This window comes from Dasypus novemcinctus, chromosome 3, assembly GCF_030445035.2.
Source record: "Dasypus novemcinctus isolate mDasNov1 chromosome 3, mDasNov1.1.hap2, whole genome shotgun sequence".
NCBI classification, from domain to species: domain Eukaryota; kingdom Metazoa; phylum Chordata; class Mammalia; order Cingulata; family Dasypodidae; genus Dasypus; species Dasypus novemcinctus.
The window spans coordinates 93,351,907-93,369,205 of record NC_080675.1 but is presented as its reverse complement, the minus strand read 5'-3'; the positions used below and the strand labels follow the sequence as shown (position 1 = coordinate 93,369,205).

Genomic DNA, 17,299 nt, shown 5'->3' with positions numbered 1-17,299 from the left:
GGCTTCCTGGAGGCACTTAAACAAGATGAGCACTCAGAGAACACTGATTGAATAGAGCAGAGTGAAATCTAAGTAGAATCGCAATGGCTAAGAGAGGACAGGGCAGGCGAAGTGTGAACAACACAGTTGTAGTGGAAAACACTGTGTGCACTCAGAGGCAGTTCCCTCAAGGAAATAGCTCTCCTTTCCTCCTTTCACTCTGCCCTCCAAGTTGAGATAATCCTGTCTTCTGGCAAGGAGATTTTCAAAGATACAGCCCCACCCTGAGAAATTGACTTATTTGCTAGTAGTTCACATTCAACCTCATACTCCATTTATAATGAGTATAAATGGAGTATGTTTTCTTTTTGCCTGTTTCTGAAGTAAAACTTCTTGTGCCAATGTTGGTACCTTATATTCAGTGCCTCAGACCTGATCCTGACACCTGCCTGTTCTTCTGTCCACTGAGGATGTATTTCTTCTTAGATTTTGCCAGGCTAACCCTCAACCTCCCCAAAGACTCCAGTCATACTCCTGAGCTCCAAACTAGACCAATACTTTGCCCCCTGCAGAAAGACTTCCGAGAAATCAACTGTCAGCAGCCTAACAGGTACCAAATATATCCTCCTTGAGGATGCCCTTTCTGCGTTCTGCCTACCTGGCCAGGCCTGACCACTCTCGCAGTCTTATTCCTCAGGCCACGGTTACCTTGATCATGCCCTCAACTTACCTTTGCCAGCCCTTATTTTTCCTCCTAACCTATTAAAACTTCATCAAAAATAAAAGTTTCCTAGAGTGTCTGGCACCATCACTTCATCCCCAGATCCTATAGTGATCACCTTCGCTGATTATCCTGTTCTTTTCAGCTGCTTGTGCTTCTTTCCCTATATCCCCAGAGGAACCTCTTAAAAACATAAATGAGATCATGTCATTCCTCTTCTGAAAATGTTCCAATAGCCTCCAGGTTCAGTTGGAATAATATCCATCCTTTTACCAAGCATGCTCTCCAAGACCCTGCAAGTCTTGGAACCAGGCCAACTCTATAGACAATTCTCAAATCCCCACCACTCTCTTCCTAATTCCCTGCCCATCTAGCCTTTCCTCAAATATACCAGCTCCTTGCCCACATCATGGCCTTGACAATACCCTCTTCTCTTTGCCTGGAACTCTCCCAACCAACCACTTGGATAACTCCTATTCTGATTTCAAACCTCATCTGAAATCATATTTCCTCAGGCATGCCTTCCTGGCCATTGAGCTAAAGCAGATCTTGCTGGTTACTCTCTCCTGAATCATCCAGTTCTGCCTCTTCATAGCCCTCATTATGTCTTGTTATTACATATTTATTTATGTTTTATGCTTGTTTCTCTTCATCAATTCTAGGACAATAAAAGGCTAATTTTGCAGTTCTGGGGAGAGTAAACTATCTTATTTCTTTATATGAGAGGTCTTTTACCTAGAAACAAAGATTCACATAGTAAGGATGAAACCATATGCAAGCTTTAATACCAACAAGGCCCTCTCAAGATACAATGGGGATGAAGCGAAAGGACCCTTATTCACATAGGGAAGTTGAGTTTCCATTATCACCACTCCTGGCAGGTTTGCACTGATGGGGTGGGTAATCACTGACTGAGAGCCACAGGTCTTCTCTGGTCTGGCCCGAGGAGGAATACAGTGTCCTCAAGGAAATCCCAGCAAGTGCAGCAGGCATATGTCATGTAAACTCTTTACTCTCAGCTGTTAGGTCATCAGAGACTTTCTTACAGGTCACTGTTACAGTCATGACTCTTACCAGGTATGGTGGTTTAGAGCTATGTAACCCAGATAAACATTTTCTTAAATATTATGCATTCCTGTGGTGTGAAATAATTGTAAGTAGGACATTTTGAAGAAGTTACTTCAATGAAGGTGTGGCCCAACTCAATCAATATGGGTCATAATCTTGTTACTGAAGTCCTTTATGAGAAGAAGTGAAATTCAGAGACAGAGAGAAAGTTACGGGAACCAAGGAGTCAAAAGACAACAGAACCCAGAACCAGGAGAGGCCACAATGTACATTGCCATGTGACAGAAGAGCCAAGAATCAAGAATCACTGGCAGTCAGCCCAGAACACCAGTCTTCAGGAAGAAAGCATGACCTTGACGATGCCTTCATTTGGACTTCTTCTAACCTCAAAACCATGAGTCAATAATTTCCCATTGTCTAAGCCAATCCATTGTGTGGTATTTGCTTTACTGACAAAAAAAGTGAAACACTACTTGTGGCCACATAAATAGCTCACAGAAGACGACCAGTTATATAAGGGGTGGGCTGCGAACCCTAGCATTCTGCCACAAGAAAGACAGCCAGATGTCTGGGGTTGGGCATGGGGAAAGAGGTACTGGTCATATTAAATCACTAATCCTTTTTAAAAAGAGAGCTTAAAGCAAGTCACTCCCTTGCCTCTTCAAATGTAAGACATAGCATGGTGTCCTAATGCACTACTGACTGTATTCGTAGATAAGCCCCTTTTAATCTAAGGTCCAAAGGTTTACTCCAGTCTAGGAAATGGTTACGTGACTCTATTAGTCATCCACCAAGGGGTGGAGACTCAACACCCTAATGATGTGGCCCGATCAAAGCCCTAATCATAACTTAGTCATGCCCAGGTACAGACCAAATTACAAACATAATCCAATATCTATTTTTGGAATTCATAACTATGTCAAACTGCTACACTCCACCCTCTGAATTCCAAAAAGACAATATTCAAATAAACCTTAAATCAGTAACAATGCAAGTACTAAATCATATCACAATCAATTTAAAGAAATAAAGTTTGTATTTGGGCAAAAACGCATCTGCTATAGACCTCTGAAAGTTAAAAATAATTTACGTGTTTTCAATACACAAATGGACAGACAAAGGATAAACATTTTCATTACAATAAGGAGAAATTGGGAGGGAAACATGCATCATGGGTACTCTACAGTTCAGTAAATCTGCAGGGCATCTTCCATTCGATTTCAGTCTGAGAGTCATTCACAAGATGATGGTTTCTTCTTCTTGGTGCGTTATGGGAACCCACCCTTTCCACATGTTTGCCCAATGACCATTTTCTTCTTTCCACCCTCATCAAGCATCTGGGTGTCAACCAAGCTCTAGACCTCTCCCTCCAAGAGTGTTGGGGTAATTGCCACAACTTATCCAATCTTTGAGTTAGAGTCTTAACCCCCCTAGTACAGTGATGTGAAGACAACATTCCCCCTAACATTGGGCATACAGGCTCAACCTTCTCAGAGCAATAGGTTGACCACCTGGCCTTCCCTAAACTTTGGGGGACAGGTCCACCCCTCTCTGACCTGTGGGGTGCTGACTTTAACTGCCCTAATCCTTGCGGAATGTGCTCCACCCTCTCTAACCCTAGGGCAGCAAAACTCTCCCAGAACATCGGACAGAAGCATTCACCCTCTTCAACTGTTGGGGCAAACTGACCCTCTCTGTACACATGGGTGGGGTTCCTCTCTTATCCCAAGATGATGTCCTAATTCCAGGTCTCGGCTTCCATGGTTTTCCTCTTGAAGTAATTTCCCCTCCAGTATCTCCTTTCCATGTCCCTTTTATTCCAGGTTGACAGTGGTTTTGTTCATACAGCTCTCTGAAAAAGTCTGTTGGTTTAGCATGCAGGAAGCAGGGGTCCAAGCCATCCAACAGTCGGACTTCTCATAAGTCTTTCCAACATAACTGCATCTTCAATCCTAATTTACAAGTTCCAACTTTAGTTAAGTCCTCCAGTGGGACACTTTCATCTGGGATGTTGATTTCCAGAAGCTTGGAATTTCCAGAATCAGTTTCTGTTTTCCTTATCCCTGACAGTTCAGTCCTCAGCATATCTCTGTCATCTAACATTTTGCAGTAGGCTGCAAGGAGAAGCCAAGTCACATTCTCTGAGTTTCCTTTGGAAATTTCTTCAGCTAAATGCCCAGGCTTGCCATTTTCAAATTCTGCCTTCCATAAAACACCAGGAGTTAATCTTGCAAAATTCTCTGCAACTTTAAAACATGGATTGCCTTTCCTCCAGATTCAAATAATAGTTTCATCATTTACTTCTAAGGCATCATTAAAAGTCTCTTTAGCACCTATATTGCTATCAACAGTCTCTTCAAAGCACTGTAGGTCTTTTATTCCAAGCAGCTCACAATTCCTCCAAAATATACCCCTTACCCATTCATAAAACTATTCCAGCATTTCAGTAATTGCAAAGGACTTTGCCACTCCTCGGTACCAAATTCTGTATTAGCCAGCCAAAGGGGTGCTGATGCAGAATACCAGAAATTGATTGGTTTTTATAAAGGGTATTTATTTGGGGTAGGAGCTTACAGATACTGAGCCATAAAATATAAGTCAGTTCCCTCACAAAAGTCTATTTTCACATGTTGGAGCAAGATGGCTACCGATGTCTGTGAGGGTTCAGGCTTCCTGGATTCTACCCTTCTGAGGTCTTGCTTCTCTCTGGGTGCCAGGTTCCTCTCTTCCTGGGGCTGGTTTTTCTTTCCTCATTGTGCTTACTTCCTTGGGTGCCAGCTTAAGACTTCAGCATCAAACTCCAACATCAAATCTCCAAAATTAAGAACCCTCACATCAAAAGCTCCAACTCTGTACTCTGCCATGCCTTTTCTCTGTGAGTCCCCACCCATTCAACACCCTAATGATGTGGCCCAACCAAAGCCCTAATCATAACTCAATCATGCCCAGTAATAGACCAGATTACAAACATAATCCAATATCTCTTTTTGGAATTCATAACTATATCAAACTGCTACAGTGACCAAAACAGAAGGTGGGATTACAAAGTAGTTTTTGCTTGTGAACCAAGGACCAAAATGAGCAGTTTCCCAAGGTCCCTTACCAAGAAGCCCCTAAGGGAAAGTTTAAGTGCCATGGGGAGAGGGCACCATGTTTGTGTCATGCACTCATAGTCATAGGCAGTGTATAGCATAGTGCTTAACATACAGGTGTTTGGTGATTATTTATTTAAGAGAGGTTTCAGCCACCACACCCCATCTCACCTTCAGGTGTCAGCTTTCTATAACATCATTAGGACCAACTTCATTCATCCTTCTGGCTGGGTCAGAATGTTCATTCTTTGTTTGTTCTGACTACTTCCTTTTTACCTTTTTGATGGAGGGATCCCTTTCATCAGTACAAGAAGGTTTAACACAAAATACCTAAACTGGGCAGATGAGATTGGCAGCAGTTTATTATTCGTATATATGGACAGTTTAGAAGGCGAAAATAAGACACATGCAATGCCTGAAGTCACAGGGTTACACTTGGGAGCAGAGTGAGCCACCTGGAACTGTGGGAGGCATATTTTATAGTGACCAGATAACAGAGTGGCCCTTGATTCCCACAGGAGGATGTGACTGGATTATTTGAATAATTTCATGGGCTGGCCATGAAATGAAACCAGAAGTTGAAAACCGGGAGGGATGCAGCTGCTCCAGCTTAGAGGGCACTAGGCAAGTGGGGAGACTTTCCCGCTGGGTGGGGAACATAAGAGGAACAAACAGGTGACCTAACAGCTAAGCCTTTGGGACCATGTGAAGCTCAAAAAAAGTCGAGGAATTTCAACACAGAGATCTTCCTCAGACACTAGTGACAATGGTAATGATTTGTGTGATGTGTCTTTTTTCAAAAGTTTTTTTGTCTTTATTCATTTTTTTAATATTACATTAAAAAAATATGAGGTCCCCATATACCCCCCCTCACCCCACTACTCCCCCTATAGCAACATTCTCCTCCATCATCATGAGACATTCATTGCATTTGGTAAATACATCTCTGAGAATTGCTGCACCTCATGGTCAATGGTCCACATCATAGCCCACACTCTCCCACGTTCCACCCAGTGGGCCATGGGAGGACCTACAATGTCCAGTAATTGTCCCTGCAGCACCACCCAGGACAACTCCAAATCCTGAAAACGCCTCCACATCTCATTTCTTCCTCCCATTCCCCACACCCAGCAGCCACCATGGCCACTTTCTCCACACCAATGCCACATTTTCTTCGATTACTAATCACAATAGTTCATGAATAGAATATCAGTAAGTCCACTCTAATCCATATTCTATTCCTCCATCCTGTGGACCTTGGATTGGTTGTGTCCATTCCACATCTATGTCAAGAGGGGGCTTAGATTCTACATGGATGCTGGATGTGATCCTCCTGCTTTCAGTTGTAGGCAGTCTTGGCTCCATAGTGTGGTGTTTGACCTTCTTCAACTCCATGTTAGTTGAGTTGGGTAAGTCCAATAAATCAGAGTGTAGGAGCTGAAGTCTGTTGAGGCTCAAGGCCTGGCTATCATATGGTCAGTCCAGAGATTCAGATCCCCTGGGTATATATTAAACCCCAGCACCAACTATAATTCTGGTAAAGTAACAGGAAAGGCTTGTGAAAAAAGATCACATCTGAGTCCAGCCCCATCAAACAGAAACACAAACTCCAAAGAAGGGCCAACTGACATGGCACTGAACTCCATCTGCCATGATCATAAAACCTGTGGGTCTCTGTAGCCCTCAGAAGAATCAATACCTGGGGTTGTATCTACTTTATCTGTCTCTGGGACTCTGCTCAGGTGTGCATAAGGGAAACCCCTCTGATAACCTCCTGGGTCTTTTTTAGAGACTCATAGCCATATAAACCCATTTGTCCTTTCCATTTCCCCCTTGATTTAGTTCAAAAAGCATTTTTAATTCCTGTTATTATATGTAGACAGAGATATTCTGCTGGTCCTAGTTGAACCTTTTATTCAAGGTCATTTTCTAGCTACATCATCAGCTTGTACTTGGTAGTAATCCCTTGGCGCCAGGGAGGCTCATCCCCGGGAGTCATGTCCCACACTGGGGGGAAGGCAATGAATTTACATGCTGGGTTTGGCTTCGAGACTGGCCACATTTGAGCTACACGGAGGCTCTCAGGAGGTAACTCCTAGGCTGTGTGATGTGTCTTTGATGCCAGTCTTTCCCTCAAGGCTCTGTCTCTGTATCGGCCATCTAGACCAATACCTGTCAACATTGAGCACTCATCAAATATTAATTGAATACTTTAATAACTGGGCTCTTGGTTACAATGAAAATTCATTTTAAGTTCTGTGCTTCTTGGTCAGGAGGAAGTAAACTTTCAGTCCCAAAGTTAAAGAAAGTAGGAGGTAAGGGACATAGGAAGAGTCTGGGTCCCTATTACCACTGATGGTAATGAATCTCAGGGCAAGCACAGATGCATCCAGCAAGAGAGGAGTGAAAATCTCTGGATGGGTTCACAGTTTGAGCTAAGTACCTTTGTATATCTCTGAGTTTCCATGGAGACCAAACAACCCCTAATAGTCCAGGCCTTGTGCCAGCTCCACAGAGACATGGAGCCTGGCAGGAATAGTTTACCCTGAATCCTCTCTGGGTATTGTGTGCCTGGATGGGTGCGGCCACCCCTCGGGCTGAAGTGTGGTTTGCTGGCCTGGAGGGGGGCGGCGGCCGTGGTAGGCCTATTCCAAACCGCTGCCCCCATAATAGGGTGGTTGGTCAGGCCCACCGCCACCCCTGAAGGAAACTCGGCATGGGCGCAGAGTGCCCTCGGGTCTCCCCTTCTCGGCAGCCATGCTTCCGTGGCTGCCCCTCCTCCCGGATAGCGCCACACGATGCCTTCTTCTTCTTTCTCCCTGCGCAGGCGCAGGGCGGAAAATTCCAGTCTGCCCTCCTCCCCCCCCCCCCCCCCCCCCCGACAGCAGCAACAGCCAGGCGTGGGCGGGAAACTCCAGTCTGCCCTCCACCCCAGCAACAGCAGCCACCAATCCCTAAACCTGCCACTTCCCCCAGCAACAGCAGCCACCAATCACTAAACCCTGCCACTTCCCCCAGCAACAGCAACAGCCAATCCCTAACCACCACCCCTCCCCCGTCCAGTACCTCCCACTGACCTTTCTCCGACAACCAATCAGAACAGGGCATGGCTTCGACCAATCAGCCTTCCCCAGCCCCTATAAAACTGTTGCCTCTCCCTCAATAAAGTTGGACTTGCATGTTTACCTTGTCTCCGCAGTAGTTCTTCTGCCGTGCGCCCTCCAGTCCTGAGAGCCCCCGACAAGGGCCTGGCCTCCCTTGTCCCCAGTTCATCACCTGCTTCTCCGGGCGACCCCCTCGTCGCTGGCTTCTCCGGGCGACCCCGTCAGCCAAACCGCGCAACCCCTGTGAGACCGACCCCTCGTCTGCTGCCGGACCGACCCCTCGTCCCAAGCGGGACCGATCCCTCGTCCCAAGCGGGACCGACCCCTCGTCCTGAGCTGGACCGACCCCTCGTCCGCAGCCAGACCCCACCTCTACCGACCGAGCAAACCGTCGCAGATGGGCAAGTACCATCAGCCAAGAAGCCTCTTGAGACCAATTGAAGATGAGTCATCTGAATCTGCATGAGGTGATGTCTCTCCGTTAGCCCAGGAGAGGTTAAGAATAATTAATTAGATGTGCACATCCACTTCTCCAGGAAAGTGGTCCAGCATTGACACTGGCTTGGGGCAGAAGCCATAGTAGCCTCCTGAGAAACTGGTTACTGAGGATTATCCAGAGGTAGGAGATCTGGTGATGTGCAACCTGCAACTGCAAAAGCTTCCCATGAAAACCAAGAGTCTTTGGCATCAGAACTGCACTGGAAGGCAATCCAGGACATTGACTATTAGCTAGAGAGGTAAATTATATTGATGCAATTTTTAGAATAGTAGAAGGGGAATCTGACCCCTCTGGATGCTCTGCCTAGAAGCCTGCTGTCTGCTTTCAAGGGTCCCCTACAGGCTATGGCACGGCTGACTTCCTTGACTTTTCATTACTTTCAATGTTCTGACTCTTGATCAGCTGTTGAGTCAGTAGACTCCCTAAGAGGTATTCCAACCATTTTCATGGAGAGCCATTTATTTCCACTTTGTCTGCCCTAAAATATTCCACTCAACTTTTAATGAAAATGAGCTCATTGTATTGGTTTATTTCATGACTTAGAATTTACTTTATTGTACAAATAATAAAAAGAGGAAAGAAAATCACCTGCAATTCTCCGATCCTTAGGTATTCATTATTCCGTTTTTTTATGTAGTCCTTCATCACATAAATAAGTATATCACACAGGTCTAATGAGATGTGTTACCTCGCCTCTGATTCAACCTTATCTATTAGTCCCTGCACCTCTTCTGGATAGAGTCAGCATTTCTTTCAGAAGCCTGGCCTTAACCTGTCATTTCTGTAAAGAACTATGACAATTTTGCCTAGTTCTTTATACAGATCTCTGGCAACAATATTAATCAATGGAAGGTCTAGAAATAATAATTTAAAACAAAAATATATTATACTTTCTGCCATTTAAATGAAACTATGTAAACCTCCGAATAGCAGCAATTATTTTATTGTTAGCTAGATTACCCAAAAGTATTAAATATGATACCTAATCTACAAATGCATGGTCTTTCCTGCCTCTATATATTCCTTTCCCAATACATGTATCTCTCAAATCTTATCAGACACTATATTACTAAGAAATTTTTAATGACAGAAAAATTTGTTACAGTAATTTGGAGGAAAAGGAGACAAGAATGCATCTATGAGCATTGCTATAGCTATGTAAACCAATAAACAAACAAATTTAAGAATAGAAAAATGCAATAGAAATACCTCAAAATAAAAAATTATCTCTGTAGAACAAAGGTGATTAAGTCTATTCTATTCCTCTGTTTTTCTTAAATTTTCCATAATGAGCTGGTAATATAGTTATGATTATAAAATGTTTTATTTAAATACTGTCTTGGTGTCCTATCAGTTAAAAGAAATACCATATAATGGATGGGCATAAACAAAGGGAATTCACTGCATTCAGTTTTGAGGTTGGAAGTCTAATATCAAGGCATCAGCAAGGCTTACTTTCTTCCCCAGAGACTGTGGAATTCTGGGACCGACTTTCCGTCAGCGGTCCGTGGTCCTTGCCTTTTCTGTCAAGCACTTGGCAATGTCCTTGCTTATCTTTGGGTTCTTGCTTCCTTTCCTTCCAGACGTTTTTTCTTCATAAAGCTTCCAGTAACAAGATTAAAGTCCAGCCTCCTTCATTTGGGCTACACCTTAATTAAAAATAACATTTTCAAAAGGTCCTATATAAGATGCGTTCAGGGTCACAGGGATGTATTAAGTTTAAGAACATGTTTTTCCGGGGTACATAATTCAATCTACATAAATATGTATTACAATCCATTTTCTTTTCTCCAGTTTTATTCTTACTTATTCTTATTATCCTACTAGAGTTAAAGTCACAAAGAGAGAAATAAAAATACCTAATATAATGTGACTGCTCACTTTCTCACAGGCCAGGTCTAGGTACATAGGTTATTCAAATAAGACCTCAGTGAACCTGTTACGATAGAGATTATTATTCTTCCCACCAAGGAAAGAGAGGCTGCCTGAGGTTAGGTAACAAACCCCAGAGAAGATAGGGTGATGGTGCTTAGGTGCAATCTCACTTTCCCTGATTAAAATGCTTTCAGTAACAAATCAAGGTTTGCAATAAAGAGAGGTGACCCATTGGGTAGGGCATTTGGGGAGGGAAATATTGTAACAGACTTGGGAGACTCCTTCCAGCATTTGGAGGAATATGGGAAAAGATACAATCTGATATAAGGGGGAAAAAGGAAACATTTAAAATATTTTCTAACATAAACAAAGATATGGAAATAGAATTGATGAAAGCAGAATTTTTCAAAAATATCCCAAGAATCTCTGACTATCGGGATGCAGACCCTCTGAGCAATTTGGACAACCAGCCCTTTAAGGAAGGAGAAATAGTGAGGAGATGGGAGCTCAAATATACTCTTACAGCTTAAATTGACCCTCATCCCTCTTTCCTTTCACTTCCAGTTGTCCTCAGATCCCCACAACATCACAACTCTTGATGCGGACCACCTCTGACTGTTCCCTACAGAGGACGGAGAGTCATGGGAAACGGCACCAGTGTCACTGAGTTTGTCCTGCTGGGGCTCACAGATGCCTGTGAGCTGCAGATGCTCATCCTCCTGGGGCTCCTCCTGACCTACCTCCTCATTCTCATGGGGAGGCTCCTCATCGTGGTCATCACCCTCACGGACAGGCGCCTCCACACCCCCATGTGCTACTTCCTCTGTAATTTCGCTGTCCTGGAGATCTGCTTCACCTCATCATCTTCCCCAAGATGCTGCCCAACATCCTGACTGGAAGGAAGACCACCTCCCTCCCAGGTTGCTTCCTACAGAGTTTCCTCTATTTCTTCCCGGGCACAACAGAGTTTTATCTCCTGGCAGTGATGTCCTTTGACAGGTATGAGGCCATCTGTAATCCCTTGTGCTATGCCACCATCATAAGCAAAGGGGTCTGTGTCCAGCTAGTCCTTTGTTCATGGACGGCAGGATTCCTTCTCATCATTGCTCCAAGTTTCATTATAATTCAGCAGCCATTCTGTGGCCCCAATATCATTCATCATTTCTTCTGTGACAACTTTCCTCTCCTCAAACTCGTATGTGCAGACACAAGTCAGATAGAACTGGTTTTTGTTGTGGCAAATTTCAGCTTTTGGACACTCTGCCTGTGACAGCCACCTGCTATGGCCACATCCTCCACACCATCCTCCACATCCCCTCAGCCAAGGAGAGACAGAAAGCCTTCTCAGCCTGCTCTTCCCACATTATTGTTGTGTCTCTCTTCTATGGCAGCTGCATCTTTACGTATGTCCAGTCAGGCAAGGGAGGCCATGGGGAGGACAGGAAAAAGCACTGTGGTGACCCCAATGCTCAATCCTTTCATCTACACCCTTAGGAACAAATAGGTAAAGCAGGTGTTTAGGGAGCAGGTAAGCAAGATCCTCTCAAAAAACGGTTGAACTAAGGGGCTAGAGCTAATATTTCCAGAAAAGGTCAGAATATCAGTCTCCCTGGAAAAATTTTGCCTTCTCCTTTCAGAAAAAGAGGTGATTATATGTTTCTGCTGTGGCACTAAAGGTGACAGATACTGTGAAACTCAGCATAAATTCAGAAACTCTCTGACCCCACAAGACATTTTTTATTAGTTTTCATATTTGAACTATTCTTTTCCTTGCACCTCTGTTGCCTGGATTCACAATAGAATGCAAGCTCTTTGAGCAGAGGGACTGGCTTTGTAATATATCAGAAGCCCCAAACATCAATCCATTGGCACAGACCACACGGATCTCAATTAATATTTGTATCCTTGTTCCTATCCATATGTTTCTCCAACAAACAAGAAGAAAGGTGAATAGTCCTCTGTTACTATCATCATAATTTCATACCTGTAGTCAGGTCAGAGAAATATATCAACAAGAATTCAAGAGCCCACTAAGGCTAATTGTTTCTTATTTTTACATAAACTACTTTTTTTAAATTTTTTAAAGATTTATTTTATTTATTTCTCTCCCCTTCCCCCTTCTGTCTGCTCTCTGTGCTCATTCTCTGTGTCTTCTTCTGTGTCCGCTTGCATTATCAGGCAGCACTGGGAATCTGCGTCTCTTCTTTGTTGCGTCACCTTGCTGTGTCAGCTCTCCATGTGTGCGGCACCACTCCTGTGCAGGCTGCACTTTTTTCATGTGGGGCTGCTCTTCTTGTGGGGCACACACCTTGCACATGGGGCACCCATACACAGGAGCACCCCTGCGTGGCATGGCACTCCTTGCATGCAGCAGCACTGCATGTGGGACGGCTTACCACACAGGTCAGGAGGTCCTGGGGATCGAACCCTGGACCCTCCATATGGTAGACGGATGCCCTATCAGTTGAGCCACGTCTGCTTCCCTATTTTTTAACATTAAAATCTATAGAGGGTAGCGGATTTGGCTCAACAGATAGAGCACCCTCCCTACCACATGGGAGGTCCAGGGTTCAAACCCAGGGCCTCCTGACCCATGTGATGAACTGGCCCACATGCAGTGCTGATGCATGCAAGGAGTGCGGGTCCATGCAGGAGTGTCCCCCACGTAAGGGAGTCCCACACGCAAGGAGTGCACCCCATAAGGAGAGCTACCCCATGCAAAAAAGTGCAGCCTGCCCAGGAATGGCACCACACACATGGAGAGCTGACGCAGCAAGATGACGCAACAAAAAGAGACACAGATTCCCGCTGCTGCTAATAAGAATACAAACAGACACAAAAGAACACACAGCGAATGGACACAGAGAGCAGACAATGGGGTAGGGGGACTGGGGCGAGGAGAGAATTAAATAAAAAATAAATCTTTAAAAAAAAGTCATTTTAATAAGGAAGGTAGAAAATACACAAATAACAATAACTGAGGGTAGAAAATTATTTTTGTAAGAAAATATCACATACAACCCTTCAATGATAAATTTGAAAACCAGGGGGAAAATGGATGATGTCCCAAGGAAAAGAGAATTTCTGAAACGTCACGCTAAAAAAATAAAGAAAAATTGTTAGGACAAATTGCAATAGAAAGATCTTAAATTGTAGTTAATATCTAAGATAAACTCAAAACATGTCATCTTTGATTTCCCTTTATTCAAAAACCCTACAACCAACCCACAAGCAAATTATATGGATAATACCTTCACAATGTATATAGAACTCACCACTTATCTATCCCCTACCTGCCACCTACACACTCCCATAGTCCAGAAAGAGTTAGAAGCCATAGTAAGGGGAGAAGGACATTGTAAATTTAGGAAACGCAAAGCTAACAGCACATACTCTTTTTCTTCCTGAATATTTCCTACCTGAAGCAAGCCTGAAGTGGAGAAAGGGATAAGTTTCAACTTTAAAAAAGTTCAGAATTTTTAAATTACATGATTTTGACAATAAAATAGCCCTATTTTCAGACTGACAGTGAATAGAAAGCTCTTTTTAATCACTGAATGACCAAAAAAGTCCTGAATATGCCTGAGATTCCATCATGGGGTAAATGAAGAAATAACTCCACAAAGGGGATTGAGTGGTATATCTGTCAGGGTTCCCCAGAGATACAGAATCAAAAGGATATCATGTGTGTGTATAGAGATAAATATATTTTCAAAGAATTGCCTCACACAATTGTGGGGGCGAGCAATTCCAAAACCTTAGTGCAGGCCAGAATGTTGGAAACTCAGACAATGGTAGATACTGTAGTCTTGAGGCAGAATTCATGACACTCCAGGAAACCTCTGTTTTCACTTTTAAGGATTTCCACTCAGTGGATGAAGTCCACTCACATTATCAAGTGTGATCTCCTTTACTTAAAGTCAGCGACTATAGATGGTAATCACATCTACAAAATACCTTCACAGCAATATCTAGACTAGTGTTTGACCAAACAACTGGGCTAAGAGCATAGACAAGTTAACACATAAAGCTAGGCATTACAATCCACCTGTCTCAACATGGCACCCATAAATATCTCTTTAAAACACACAATCGCCAAATGTGATTAACAATTGGGAATTTGCCATTTGGTACAGGTTGCAACCAATCTGGCTATAAAAATAGCTTCATCTTTCAAGATAAGCCATAGAATTGAAGGAGTTGGTGGTAAATTAAGTGTGACTGCCGCAGTGGAAACATGGCTTACACTGTGGAATGCCTGTGGCATGATATTGAAATTCTAATGAGGTCCTGCTCAATATTACCACAGCACCAGAAATTCCTCCTTGGGAAGTATCTGCCCTTCAGTCTCAGCTAAAGATCAACAAAGCTGTGGCTTTTCAGAGTCCACAGGTTCAAGTCATTGAAAACTTACATGCAGCAGCTTATTGGAATGTCTTGGATAATTCCTTGTATTATCCTGATTATAGGATTAGAAAAGTGACACCAGAGAAGTTACATTACTACATTCAGAACCATTTTACAACTCCAAGAATGGCTTTGATTGGACTTAGTGTGACTCATCTGTTCTAAAGTAAACTGCTGAGCAGTTTTTCAACATGACAGGCAGACCCGATGTACAATAGCTGGCACAAAGGCCAAGTACTGTGGAGGTGAAATTCAAGAGCAGAATGTAGCAGGAAGTGCTACCACAGGAAGTGCAGAAGCAAGTATTTTCAGTGTTCCCCAGAATGTCCTCAGTTCCAGACCACACATCAGAGGGGCACCAACTCCACCACCTCTCTATACCAGGATGTTGCCAAGAAAATACAGCAGGCATTTCACATTTCCACTTGTACTACCAAGTTACTTGGATTCCAGGCTCTTCAAGATTTATGCTATCTAGCAAGCTGCAGGTATCAGAGATGTTCTCAAGGCTTCTTATTACCAAGTAAAAAGAATCCCTCAAGGAAACCTTTCCAATACAGATGTCCAAATTGCCAAGAACCAGCTGAAAGTTATATATCTAATGTCAGTGGAGTTCTAAGGGTTTGTTGGATGAAGTCAGGTCCCAGTTTCTAGTTACTGATTCAGTCCTTCACCAGAGTGACTCAGTGGCTGCCACTGATATCACAAATGCAGGAAAAGAAGTTCGTGTATGGCAAGAAGTCAAGGGCAAAAGGTGGAAATTTGGGGTAAGCATCTTTCGTTGATGAGTTCTAATAGTGAAGTGCATACTACAGGAAAGAACTGAACATTTTCTCCGTCCAGAGCAGCAGACAATTGAAAGTCAAAAGTCTAATAAAAACATTAACATTTTTATGAAGGTGAAATATCTTACTGTATAAATGTAAGTAATTATTCACAAGTAGGCCAAAGACAATAAAGTTTTCTGTTTAAAGTCTTGAACAGGGAATTAGAAATCCCGAGCTCATGCTCTTCTTTCTCCACTTCCTCCAGAGCTGTTACGTCTAAGGTATCATACACATGGTCACCCAGAACCTTTCCCCTGGTAAATATATAGACAGAGTATCCAATGGTGATATTTTGAAAATCTGTATTTTCACACTATGCCATGCGCTTTCAGTGCCCTCTTTACCACTGGAAATAGAGTCTTTAGTGCCCTTAAATCTAATCAGATTAAAGAACAATTCCAGAAACCCCAGAATCAATTCGGGAATTTCATCCTTAAGATTCTATTCCTCAAGAACTACTATTCAAGTGGACTGTCATAAAGCTTAGAAGAAAATATGATGTTAATATTCGTCAGCTTCTCTCTCATCTCATGGACACACAATGAAGTCTCCATATTCCAAATCAAGCAAGCAGCAAATATTATTCTCTGTGGATAAATATGAGAAACATTAATGAAAGAAAGGAACTTAAGCTTCAGAGTAGGAGAGAGTTAAAAGAAACTTTTATCAGCAGAGAGTACAAGATCAAACGTTATAGGAGGATATATGATATCTGAGAGTAATCTCTTTTACTTAATATCAAGTGATTGTAGATGTTAATCAAATCTACAAAATATCCTCCCAGCAACATCTAGACTAGTCTTTGACCTAGGGATTAATACCAAGAACAAGCTGGTTATGCAACTGGAAAAAGACCTTGAATAAAAGGTGTAAACAGTAAAGACCAATGAGTTCATATGGCTAAGAGACTTCAAAATGAGTCGGGAGGTCATCAGAGGTGATACTTATGCATGTCTCAGCAGGATCTCATAAACAAAGTAGATACTACCCCATGTAGTGTGGCTCTTGAGGGCTCCAGAGACACCCAGGTTCTACAGTCATGGCAGATATCTCTGGAGTTTGGTGCCTTGCCAGTGGGCCCTATTTTGGAGTTTGTGCTCCTAAGTGTGACAGAGTTGGTCTCAGATGTGACTTCTCTACATATGCTTCTTCTGTCCCTTTTATTGAACCTATAGTTGGTGCTGGAGGCGGTAGGTACATATCCAAGAGACTTGAATCTCTGGGATGTCCATGTGCAACATCTACTGACCCTGGACAACTAACAAGGAGATGAGATGGACAACAACCACACCAAGGAACCAAGAGAGTCTACAACCACAAGCAAGAGAGTTCCATTGATCAGCTATATGGGATTGAAGACCCCTCTCAATTAGAGGTGGAGTGGGCATCACTGTCCCAGAATCTTCAAGACTGGGGATAAAATATGGACTAGAATGGACTTACTGGTATTCTACTATAGACTTATTGTGATTCTAGCAATGAAACAAATTATATCATTAATGTGGAGACAGTGTCCACTCGAGTTGCTGAAGGCAGGGAGAGGGAAAAAGAGGTGTGATATGGGAGCATTTTCGGAACTTGGAATTGTCCTGAATGACACTGCAATGACATTATAAATCCTGCCATAACCTACAGAATGGAGTGGGAGAGAGTGTAAACTACAATGTAAATGATAATCCATGCTATGTGGCAATGTTCCAAAATGTGTACATCAATTGCAATGAATG

General features: G+C 43.1%; 2 pseudogenes; both read left to right on the top strand.

Annotated features, from left to right (window-relative positions):
- The first annotated feature begins 10,979 nt into the window (after positions 1 to 10,979).
- On the top strand, positions 10,980 to 11,896 carry LOC101430921 (olfactory receptor 6E1-like; annotated as a pseudogene).
- A 2,572-nt stretch (positions 11,897 to 14,468) lies between these two features.
- Positions 14,469 to 15,540, top strand: LOC101430486 (cytochrome b-c1 complex subunit 2, mitochondrial pseudogene; annotated as a pseudogene).
- The last annotated feature ends 1,759 nt before the right edge of the window (positions 15,541 to 17,299 follow it).